This window comes from Misgurnus anguillicaudatus, chromosome 22 (genome assembly GCF_027580225.2).
Source record: "Misgurnus anguillicaudatus chromosome 22, ASM2758022v2, whole genome shotgun sequence".
Lineage (NCBI taxonomy): Eukaryota > Metazoa > Chordata > Actinopteri > Cypriniformes > Cobitidae > Misgurnus > Misgurnus anguillicaudatus.
Window position 1 is genome coordinate 50,153,761 of NC_073358.2, and position 12,537 is coordinate 50,166,297.

The following is a 12,537-nucleotide window of genomic DNA, read 5'->3' on the forward strand; positions in this document are numbered from 1 at the left end:
AAACAACTATTTCATATGCTGAAGTGATTTTCTTTTTCATTTATTATTAGTAAGAATATGTAAAACGTAACTTTAACTGATTAAAAAAGCTGAATAATAGTTCAAAACGCACTGATTAGTCATCAAAATAATCGATGATCAGTTGATGGTCTAATAATCGATAGATTATTCGATTATCAAAATAATAGTTTATTGCAGCCCTAATTAAAAATTATAATAATGCATAATGCTATTGTGAATTCACAAACACTGATTCATAGGGGTGTGACGGTTATTATATAACCGTGAGACCGACGGTTATAGTTGAACACCGTCATTAAAACTCTATAACCGACAAAACCGTGTTATTAAAATATTAAATATATATATATATATATATATATATATATATATATATATATATATATATATATATATATATATATATATATATATATATATATATATATATATTTATAAAACGGTTAGTTCTAATCCTTGATTCTGATTGGTCAGTAGGTGTGCTTTATTCGCAATAAAACACTGCTATGACCGCTTCACCCAACGGTTCTATTTAATATCACTGCGCCCTTAGCAACACCCTTAGCAACACATAAACATATAATGAGACAAAGTCTGAGAACAGTTTGTTGTTTTTATTTGAACTTTCATGTTGTTTTTCGCAGTCAGGGACTATTTTTTCTAGCGGAAGGAATGCTTTTATTAATTTAACTTCATAAAAGTTGCACTAATATTTTTTTTACTTTAATATTGTGTGGTAACCGTTTTATAAAAGCAATAAGGTACTCGAGGCAAGTGCTGTATCGTGAATAAGTAACGGCTGAAGGGGTTGCAGGCACTCCGCTTCGCGTCGTGCCTAACAACGCCCTTCAGCCGTTACTTATTCACGATACAGCACAGCCTCTCGTACCTTATTGCTTACATATATCATAAAGAATGTTTAAATTCTAATTAAAAACAATTGTCAACAGTCTGTGTTACACGCCCCACCATGTTATCACGTCACGCAATGAAAAATACAGAGCGGAGCAGACACTGACAACGCGCTGACATACTGGAGAGACCAGGGCACTTTTTGGTTACTTTTGAGATTAAACATATTAAACAAAGTCTCACCTTTCAAATCATCTCTTCCTTCTATTTAAATAAACAATAAATAATTATTCAAATAAACATGAACGACCATAATATGTTTTAACCGCAGAAAGGCTCCGCCCGCTTTTCAAGTTCAAATCCTCCCATGTTAATCTACTAACTCTCCTGAAAGCACATTCACTGCTAGTTGTCTTGCTGTTAATTGTAAATAAACGTAGAACAAGTAGCTAATCAGTGTTTAGTTTATTCAAATGCTGGTTTCACATCGCAAGCATGAGCACTGAGCAGCGCGTATGCGGAGAACGTTTGCCGCGCGTGGCCATTGTGCTTTTACACCGGCTGCGTTTGCAGCGCATACGGCGCAGTTAATAACAGTATAACAATCTCAAGTTCACATTACTTTATTTTACATGCATTTATGAGCAAAACCTCTTCAAGACGCTTTTTAATCCACATTGTTTTCGTGCTGTTCTGGTCCGTGTAATGACAGATATAGACACAATAATAGACATTAAAAGCCCATGGCACAAATCTGTTTCTCTGAAGATTATTAAGATAATGATAGATAGAGGATTCATTTATGCTGGGCAGAGAGTGACAGCGCAGTCTTCTGGCAACAGTGTTTTTTAAATATTTAATTGCTTTCTGTTAAATTTCATTACTGTTTAAAACACACTTGGCATGACATTCATGATTTTATGGTAAAATGACACTTTCGCGTCAATCCACGAGCATTTAAACAAGCAACCCCCCCCCCCCCCCAGACGGTTATGTGACGAACCGTCACATTTGACTCGCGTCATAACCGTCATCACCAATTCTGAAACCGGCACAGCCCTACTGATTCAACTAAATAAATATATGCAGTGTCAATTTCAGTTAGAATAACGTATAGCTAATGATGAAATCTTTTATATTAGTAACTATGAATATGAAAAAGCAGCCATTTTGAAACAAAGCATTACCAAATTCTCTCAACTTAAGCACTTATTAATATTATACTGTTTATCTGTAAAGATTTACTTGACATGATATTTTGTAGTGATTCGGAGTCATCGGAGAAGAGGACCAAATCCTCTGAAAGATGCAGAAATCCATGAACAAAAGGGCAAGGACAAAGACAACATAATCAGAAAATATATTAATCCCATCAAAGGTAAGTTTTTCTTTGTGTGTGTGTTGGCCATAAATAGGGCTGTGCAAAAATATCGATACAGCTAACTATCGTGATGTCTCAGAAGTTAGAGGGAGTGAGAAAATGGCAGAACATTTAAAAATACCTGCAGCTTTCAAAGAGCTGTTCAGCTTGAAAAAGTATTGCAATGTATCGCAACATGCAACGTATTGTATTGTATCGTGATACGTATCGTATGCCATATACGGCCATTCAGCCAATGTCTCAGAAGTTAGGGAGTGAGAAAATGGCAGAAAATTTAAAAATACCTGCAGCTTTCAAAGAGCTGTTCAGCTTGAAAAAGTATTGCAATGTATCGCAACATGCAACGTATTGTATTGTATCGTGATACGTATCGTATCATGACCCATGTACAGTGTTGTATAAAGTACTAGAAAGCAGTACTTGAGTAAAAGTACAAGTATTGTACTAGAAAAAGACTTTGGTAGAAGTGAAAGTTGACTTTTAAAATATTACTTAAGTAAAAGTCTTAAAGTATCTGATATAAACTGTACTTAAGTATCAAAAGTAATTTTCTGATATTTAATGTACTTAAGTATTTGAAGTAAAAGTAAAAAGTTTTTTTTTTTAAACCAAGCAGTTAGAACTTTGATTGTGAACTTTATTGTGGCTTTCTTATGGTAAAGCATATTCAGGGTTCCCATTATCTTCTTAATCTCAATCATCAAATAAAAATCTGTCTTTTTTTCAGCACTTTTTAGGCACAATTCTCTTAAGTTCAAAGAGCAAACAGCATATTTTTAGAGCTGACATCAAATAAAAAAGCAGAAATTTCACTTTTGTATGAACTTAAGGTAAAAATGAAAAATACATTATAACTTATTTCTTTCAAAACATGAGCATATTTTTGAAAAAAGTGGAGTATCCCTTTAAGTTAGCTGCTCTACTAAGAAAAAAATGCCAACTCGTTGTGTGGCAATGAAAGCACTGTGACTTTGATACAATGCAAGCGTACATTCACAATGTATAACATTAGCACAACATTATCCTATAACCACTGAGTTTTAAGTTAATTAACATAAAAGGAAATCTCAAGTTTGACAAAACGTATGATGCTTTTAAAGACGTGAATATAGTCCTTAACACTTTCTTTCTAACCTGCCACTGATTAACATGTTTTTAACAAATATTTCTCAATCTAACATTAGCCTACCGGAGGGAATATTTGGCTGGCAGTTATGCTATAATGTTACCATAAACAGTTAACGTTAAGCGTGTTTCAGTTGAGAGTTCTCTGTGAATTAAATAAATCCATGGGAAATCAGCGGTGTAATGTTAACGTTTATTAAACATGTGCGCCTGGCCATCACATTAGACAGATAATTATCTAATACGGCTTATGTTAACTAATGTTTAATCACATTGACATTGTGGCTTTACTTAATATCTATTATTTTAACGTACCTTGATGTGATTCTTCAGGTTGGACGGGGAGTTTTTAAATGACAAAATGTAAGTGATTTTCGCTAGGCATAAGAGGCACTTTATTCGGTAATCGGGAATCTTTAATTCCAATGTACAAAAACATTTCTTACAAATACGGCCACGGATGTATAACGTTAGCTTTCTCACCCTGTTCATCGTCGGGGTGGTCGTTTACTAGGGATGCTCCGATCGATCGGCCGCAGATCGGTATCGGCCGATAATGGCATTAAATGACTCGATTGGTCCTCGTTAAATTTGCCGATCTCGTGAACCGATCTTTCTGTTTACTTTTGTCTGTCATGATATGGCTCCTCAATGCGGCTGCACGTAGAGACCATTTTTACGCAGTGAGAGCATTTTTATAACCCGTGGCTGATGAGCGACGTGTAGATTTGCATTTCTCTCTTTGCCTTTACAGAGATATGTGTATTTTCTGTGAGGACGCGGTCCGGTCCTAACATCGCGACCCGTCTTCACATCCCCATCAAACAGCGTATACAACACATATCTATCGCAGACAATTGCATCCTCATGTCAAAAGTTTATTATTTGCATGTGTTTTAAAGTTTTGAGCGTTTAAACTTTAATTTTCCTAACAGCTGCTCTCGTCTGCATACACCCGCCGAGCGCACACACAGCAGCCTGTCATCAGTGCACGTGAACAGAGCGATCTCTGTCAAGTCTTAAAGCTACAGTTACCTAATTCATCTCTCAATAAAATCACTCTCTCTGCTCTTCACTAAAGAACTGTTGTACTTCATACGAATGCGTGTATATTTAATTCATACAGTAAAGACTGTTAACTGTTTTATTTTCATTAGTTTTTACAGACATAAGCCTTTTTAAAGGCATACTAAATTTATCTTTGCAGAAGAAATATTTGTTGTGCTAATTTATTTGATTCTCTATGTAAGGACTAATTGACGACGGGCCATTGAATTATAAGAAAATAATGCACACCAAGGTGGTAATGCGGCACGACGCGAAGCGGAGTGCCGTTACACCGCAGGTGTACATTATTTTCAAATAATTCAAAGGAACGGAGTCAATTATTCCGCTTATACCACGGTTACCACAAACATTGCTCTGGTGCCTATTTTTAAGACATTTGAAAAGTTAGGTGTGCGGTTTACAGAAAAATAATCAACACCCATAGAACACTTCTCAGCCAATCAGAATGCAGCATTCAACAGACCCGTGGTATAATAAAACAATAATATACCTAATTACTGCAAGTAATATAACAAAGACAACATCTGTGGTTTTACTTTATCTAGAAATTTTTTTAAAAGTTACAATCATCAAAGAGCTTGCATATCAGCTTGAAAAATCGGTAACGGCATTGGTATCGGCCGATCACGAAGACAACAAATCGGTGATCGGTATCGGCCTGCAAAAATCCTGATCGGAGCATCCCTATCGTTTACGATAACGGGAGGTCCTCCAGTAGGTGCTTTCGTTGCACTTACAGTTGTGCTTCCTCATCCTTTAACAACACTACGCTAAAAAAAAGTGTGCGTGAAATAGAGTGTGCGGAGCGTGCGTAAATCAATCTAGAAGCACTGATTCGCCAAAACCTCCCTTATTGAGTGTGCGGAGCATGCGTAAATCAATCTAGAAGCACTGATTCGCTAAAACCTCCTTTATTGAGGTCGCACACATTTCTTCTGATTTTATTTTGTAGTAACAAGTAACGAATATGCTTAGTGAAAATATATCGGAGTAAAAGTATACATTTTATCTAGAAAATGTAGTGGAGTAAAAGTGAAAGTAGACATAAATTTAAATAGCGAAGTAAAGTACAGATACGTGAAATTTCTACTTAAGTACAGTAACGAAGTATTTTTACTTTGTTACATTACAACACTGCCCATGTATCATGATACGTATTGTATCGGGAGGCCCTTGCCAATACCCAGCCCTACCCATAAATCTCTCTTACTTCGTTGAGTACTGCTGAGTCAAGTACAATAGTCACATGTGTCCTCATAAACCATGAGTAAACACACACAAGTGTTTTAAAGTTAAAGTCTACCGCTGAGTCAAGTACAATAGTCACATGTGTCCTCATAAACCATGAGTAAACAAACACAAGTGTTGTAAAGTTATAGTCTACTGCTGAGTCACTACAATAGTCACATGTGTCCTCATAAATCATGAGTAAACACACACAAGTGTTGTAAAGTTATAGTCTACTGCTGAGTCACATCCAATAGTCACATGTGTCCTCATAAACCATGAGTAAACACACACAAGTCTTGTAAAGTTATAGTCTACTGCTGAGTCACATCCAATAGTCACATGTGTCCTCATAAACCATGAGTAAACACACACAAGTCTTGTAAAGTTATAGTCTACTGCTGAGTCACGTACAATAGTCACATGTGTCCTCATAAATCATGAGTAAACACACACAAGTGTTGTAAAGTTATAGTCTACTGCTGAGTCACGTACAATAGTCACATGTGTCCTCATAAACCATGAGTAAACACACACAAGTGTTTTAAAGTTATAGTCTACTGCTGAGTCACGTACAATAGTCACATGTGTCCTCATAAATCATGAGTAAACACACACAAGTGTTGTAAAGTTATAGTCTACTGCTGAGTCACATCCAATAGTCACATGTGTCCTCATAAACCATGAGTAAACACACACAAGTGTTGTAAAGTTACAGTCTACCACTGAGTCGCATACAATAGTCACATGTGTCCTCATAAACCATGAGTAAACACACACAAGTGTTGTAAAGTTATAGTCTACTGCTGAGTCACATCCAACAGTCACATGTGTCCTCATAAACCAGGAGTAAACACACAGAAGTGTTGTAAAGTTATAGTCTACTGCTGAGTCACATCCAATAGTCACATGTGTCCTCATAAACCATGAGTAAACACACACAAGTGTTGTAAAGTTACAGTCTACCACTGAGTCGCATACAATAGTCACATGTGTCCTCATAAACCATGAGTAAACACACACAAGTGTTGTAAAGTTATAGTCTACTGCTGAGTCACATCCAACAGTCACATGTGTCCTCATAAACCAGGAGTAAACACACACGTACAATAGTCACATGTGTCCTCATAAACCATGAGTAAACACACACAAGTCTTGTAAAGTTACAGTCTACCGCTGAGTCGCATATGTAGCGAATTTGCGGGAGGAGGGAAATAACGTTATTGGAAACACTATGAACCTCCGACCGAAATACTACGGGGATTCCCAAGGGAATCTTAGATTTTAGCTCAAAAGGGAATATGTATAATTAACTGTAATTAATTATACAAGTTTATCAGGTTTTACCTGACGTAGCAGAATTAATAATAACAATTAATTAATATGTTCGTCCACCGAAGACATATATCCATAATCGTATATTAACGTCTAAGAAATGTTAATTTCATGGCCTTTAATGTTAATTTCATGGCCTTTAAAATTAACCTTCTCACTGATATACAGTGCTACTCGCAGCGTGTAGCTGGATCAAAAGGCAGAAATAGTGACTTTAATTTCATGAGCATTGAACACAGAAACAATTCAATTGTGAAAATGCAAACCGGTTTATTAACCATAAAATGAAGTACACATAACGACTAACTAAACATACACACATACAATAACATAGAACATAGATGAGAAAGAAAAGATTGAAAGAGCTAGAGAGAGAGAGTAAAAGATTGGCAAGCACTATTGCTTAACATCTGCACAAACCATCGGATAATCTCTAAGGATCGCCTTAATTTTCATAAGGGGTAAAGCTTAAACATGAGCGAGTAAAACGAGTTTATACTTGCTTTGGCTCTTTGTGATGCGGTGCGAAGTTTCTTATGCTCGCGATGCGAGCAAGGAGAGAGAGAGAGAATCCAGGTGTGTTCGTTTAAGATGAAAGTCCGTAAGTTGTTTCGTAGGGCGGATTGGTCCGCGTGGTTTTCCGAACTCTAGCGCAAAGTGCAAGCCAGGAAGACTGTCCCGAAGAGTAGGACAGGGCTCAGAGAAAAGATGATAAATCCAAGGGACTCTGGGTGAGTCTCAGCGAGTTTCCAAACTGCACTGACGGGTTACCTGGGTAACCGGGCGACTGGGCGCTCATGAGTGAACTAAGCCACTGACTGAGATACTGAGCGAATCGTTCGAATTGAGCTATTGAGCGAACTGAGCAATTGAGCTATGATGGCTTGGGCGATAGGCCGTTTTGACCTTTCACACGCCCAGCCCATTTTGGGTGTACGGCCAATGTGTGAAGTGTTCGATTGCGCGGGGAAACAAGCCTTTGTTCTTTCAGACAACACATTTGCGTAATTGCATAATGATACAAGTTTGTTCCCATAACTCTTCAAATCGATATTAAATGACATTGATGCGGCTTATGGTAATATGATACATAGAAATGATTGGGAAATAAAGAGTAGATTAATTTGATACTAGACAAGACATGGGTTTAAGATCACGTTGAATAATAATTTCATACCTAAGATATGAACCATGCTACAGTGAATAAAATCTAACTAAAGTGTTAACACACAGTTACATCACACATACATGATCATGCAGTAAAGGGATATAACATATATATATATATACATTTAAACAGCTCATTGGGATCTTTAAATGTGGTTTCATCACAGACATACAGTCTGTGCCCCCTGTTGTGTCTCTGGCGATATTCGTTTGAACGGCTCTGATGGAATTCCTTTGAACGTCCTTTTACGACGGCATTTGTTTTAATTGTTGCCCACTTTACAGCCTTGATAGGTGGTAGATATCTGGGTGATTGTGTTATCAGGACACAGGGTTATCTAAAGTCACAATTTTAGGGCTGTTTACGATCCAGACGCCAAATGGCCTCAATCTGACTCCGAGCCATTTGCTACACATACAATAGTCACATGTGTCCTCATAAACCATGAGTAAACACACACAAATGTTGTAAAGTTGTAGTCTACCGCTAAGTCAAATTATAGCTCATTTCTGTTTTTTTTCTGTCTTCCAGCTCGTCCATGAGCCTGTCGTTTCGGGAAGTGAAGTCACATCTCCTAAAGAGGTTTGTTAATAATTTTGTCAAATTTGTGTCACACGTGTTATAATTTGATCTGAAGTGAAATTGTAATTCCTACTAAATGTGATTCCGCAGTTAACATGTTAAAACACCTGTGTGTTAACAGTATATGGAAAGGCTTGTGTCCTCATAAACCTTGAGTAAACACACACAAGTCTTGTAAAGTTACAGTCTACCGCTGAGTCGCATACAATAGTCACATGTGTCCTCATAAACCATGAGTTAACACACACAAGTGTTGTAAACGTATAGTCTACCGCTGAGTCAAGTACAATAGTCACATGTGTCCTCATAAACCATGAGTAAACACACACAAGTGTTTTAAAGTTATAGTCTACCGCTGAGTCACGTACAATAGTCACATGTGTCCTCATAAACCATGAGTAAACACACACAAGTGTTTTAAAGTTATAGTCTACCGCTGAGTCACGTACAATAGTCACATGTGTCCTCATAAACCATGAGTAAACACACACAAGTGTTGTAAAGTTACAGTCTACCGCTGAGTCGCATACAATAGTCACATGTGTCCTCATAAACCATGAGTAAACACACACAAGTGTTGTAAAGTTATAGTCTACTGCTGAGTCACATCCAACAGTCACATGTGTCCTCATAAACCATGAGTAAACACACACAAGTGTTGTAAAGTTACAGTCTACCACTGAGTCGCATACAATAGTCACATGTGTCCTCATAAACCATGAGTAAACACACACAAGTGTTGTAAAGTTATAGTCTACTGCTGAGTCACATCCAACAGTCACATGTGTCCTCATAAACCAGGAGTAAACACACACGTACAATAGTCACATGTGTCCTCATAAACCATGAGTAAACACACACAAGTCTTGTAAAGTTACAGTCTACCGCTGAGTCGCATACAATAGTCACATGTGTCCTCATAAACCATGAGTAAACACACACAAATGTTGTAAAGTTGTAGTCTACCGCTAAGTCAAATTATAGCTCATTTCTGTTTTTTTTCTGTCTTCCAGCTCGTCCATGAGCCTGTCGTTTCAGGAAGTGAAGTCACATCTCCTAAAGAGGTTTGTTAATAATTTTGTCAAATTTGTGTCACACGTGTTATAATTTGATCTGAAGTGAAATTGTAATTCCTACTAAATGTGATTCCGCAGTTAACATGTTAAAACACCTGTGTGTTAACAGTATACGGAAAGGCTTGTGTCCTCATAAACCTTGAGTAAACACACACGTACAATAGTCACATGTGTCCTCATAAACCATGATTTAACACACACAAGTGTTGTAAATGTATAGTCTACCGCTGAGTCAAGTACAATAGTCACATGTGTCCTCATAAACCATGAGTACACACACACGTACAATAGTCACATGTGTCCTCATAAACCATGAGTAAACACACACAAGTCTTGTAAAGTTACAGTCTACCGCTGAGTCGCATACAATAGTCACATGTGTCCTCATAAATCATGAGTAAACACACACAAATGTTGTAAAGTTGTAGTCTACCGCTAAGTCAAATTATAGCTCATTTCTGGTTTTTTTTCTGTCTTCCAGCTCGTCCATGAGCCTGTCGTTTCAGGAAGTGAAGTCACATCTCCTAAAGAGGTTTGTTAATAATTTTGTCAAATTTGTGTCACACGTGTTATAATTTGATCTGAAGTGAAATTGTAATTCCTACTAAATGTGATTCCGCAGTTAACATGTTAAAACACCTGTGTGTTAACAGTATACGGAAAGGCTTGTGTCCTCATAAACCTTGAGTAAACACACACGTACAATAGTCACATGTGTCCTCATAAACCATGAGTTAACACACACAAGTGTTGTAAACGTATAGTCTACCGCTGAGTCAAGTACAATAGTCACATGTGTCCTCATAAACCATGAGTAAACACACACAAGTGTTTTAAAGTTATAGTCTACCGCTGAGTCACGTACAATAGTCACATGTGTCCTCATAAACCATGAGTAAACACACACAAGTGTTGTAAAGTTATAGTCTACTGCTGAGTCACGTTCAATAGTCACATGTGTCCTCATAAACCATGAGTAAACACACACAAGTGTTGTAAAGTTATAGTCTACTGCTGAGTCACGTTCAATAGTCACATGTGTCCTCATAAACCATGAGTAAACACACACGTACAATAGTCACATGTGTCCTCATAAACCATGAGTAAACACGCACAAGTGTTGTAAAGTTATAGTCTACTGCTGAGTCACGTTCAATAGTCACATGTGTCCTCATAAACCATGAGTAAACACACATGTACAATAGTCACATGTGTCCTCATAAACCATGAGTAAACACACACAAGTCTTGTAAAGTTGTAGTCTACCGCTAAGTCAAATTATAGCTCATTTCTGTTTTTTTTCTGTCTTCCAGCTCGTCCATGAGCCTGTCGTTTCAGGAAGTGAAGTCACATCTCCTAAAGAGGTTTGTTAATAATTTTGTCAAATTTGTGTCACACGTGTTATAATTTGATCTGAAGTGAAATTGTAATTCCTACTAAATGTGATTCAGCAGTTAACATGTTAAAACACCTGTGTGTTAACAGTATATGGAAAGGCTTGTGTCCTCATAAACCATGAGTACACACACATGTACAATAGTCACATGTGTCCTCATAAACCATGAGTAAACACACACAAGTCTTGTAAAGTTACAGTCTACCGCTGAGTCGCATACAATAGTCACATGTGTCCTCATAAACCATGATTTAACACACACAAGTGTTGTAAATGTATAGTCTACCGCTGAGTCAAGTACAATAGTCACATGTGTCCTCATAAACCATGAGTACACACACATGTACGATAGTCACATGTGTCCTCATAAACCATGAGTAAACACACACAAGTCTTGTAAAGTTACAGTCTACCGCTGAGTCGCATACAATAGTCACATGTGTCCTCATAAACCATGATTTAACACACACAAGTGTTGTAAATGTATAGTCTACCGCTGAGTCAAGTACAATAGTCACATGTGTCCTCATAAACCATGAGTACACACACACGTACAATAGTCACATGTGTCCTCATAAACCATGAGTAAACACACACAAGTCTTGTAAAGTTACAGTCTACCGCTGAGTCGCATACAATAGTCACATGTGTCCTCATAAACCATGAGTAAACACACACAAATGTTGTAAAGTTGTAGTCTACCGCTAAGTCAAATTATAGCTCATTTCTGTTTTTTTTTCTGTCTTCCAGCTCGTCCATGAGCCTGTCGTTTCAGGAAGTGAAGTCACATCTCCTAAAGAGGTTTGTTAATAATTTTGTCAAATTTGTGTCACACGTGTTATAATTTGATCTGAAGTGAAATTGTAATTCCTACTAAATGTGATTCCGCAGTTAACATGTTAAAACACCTGTGTGTTAACAGTATACGGAAAGGCTTGTGTCCTCATAAACCTTGAGTAAACACACACGTACAATAGTCACATGTGTCCTCATAAACCATGAGTTAACACACACAAGTGTTGTAAACGTATAGTCTACCGCTGAGTCAAGTACAATAGTCACATGTGTCCTCATAAACCATGATTTAACACACACAAGTGTTGTAAATGTATAGTCTACCGCTGAGTCAAGTACAATAGTCACATGTGTCCTCATAAACCATGAGTTAACACACACAAGTGTTGTAAACTTCTAGTCTACCGCTGAGTCAAGTACAATAGTCACATGTGTCCTCATAAACCATGAGTAAACACACACAAGTGTTTTAAAGTTATAGTCTACCGCTGAGTCACATCCAACAGTCACA

General features: G+C 37.3%; 1 protein-coding gene across 1 annotated transcript in view; it reads left to right on the forward strand.

Annotated features, from left to right (window-relative positions):
• LOC129439605 (polyunsaturated fatty acid 5-lipoxygenase-like) overlaps positions 1–12,537 on the forward strand; it is a 260,317-nt gene that overhangs the window by 133,605 nt on the left and 114,175 nt on the right. The gene's annotated exons all lie outside the window — the stretch shown is intronic.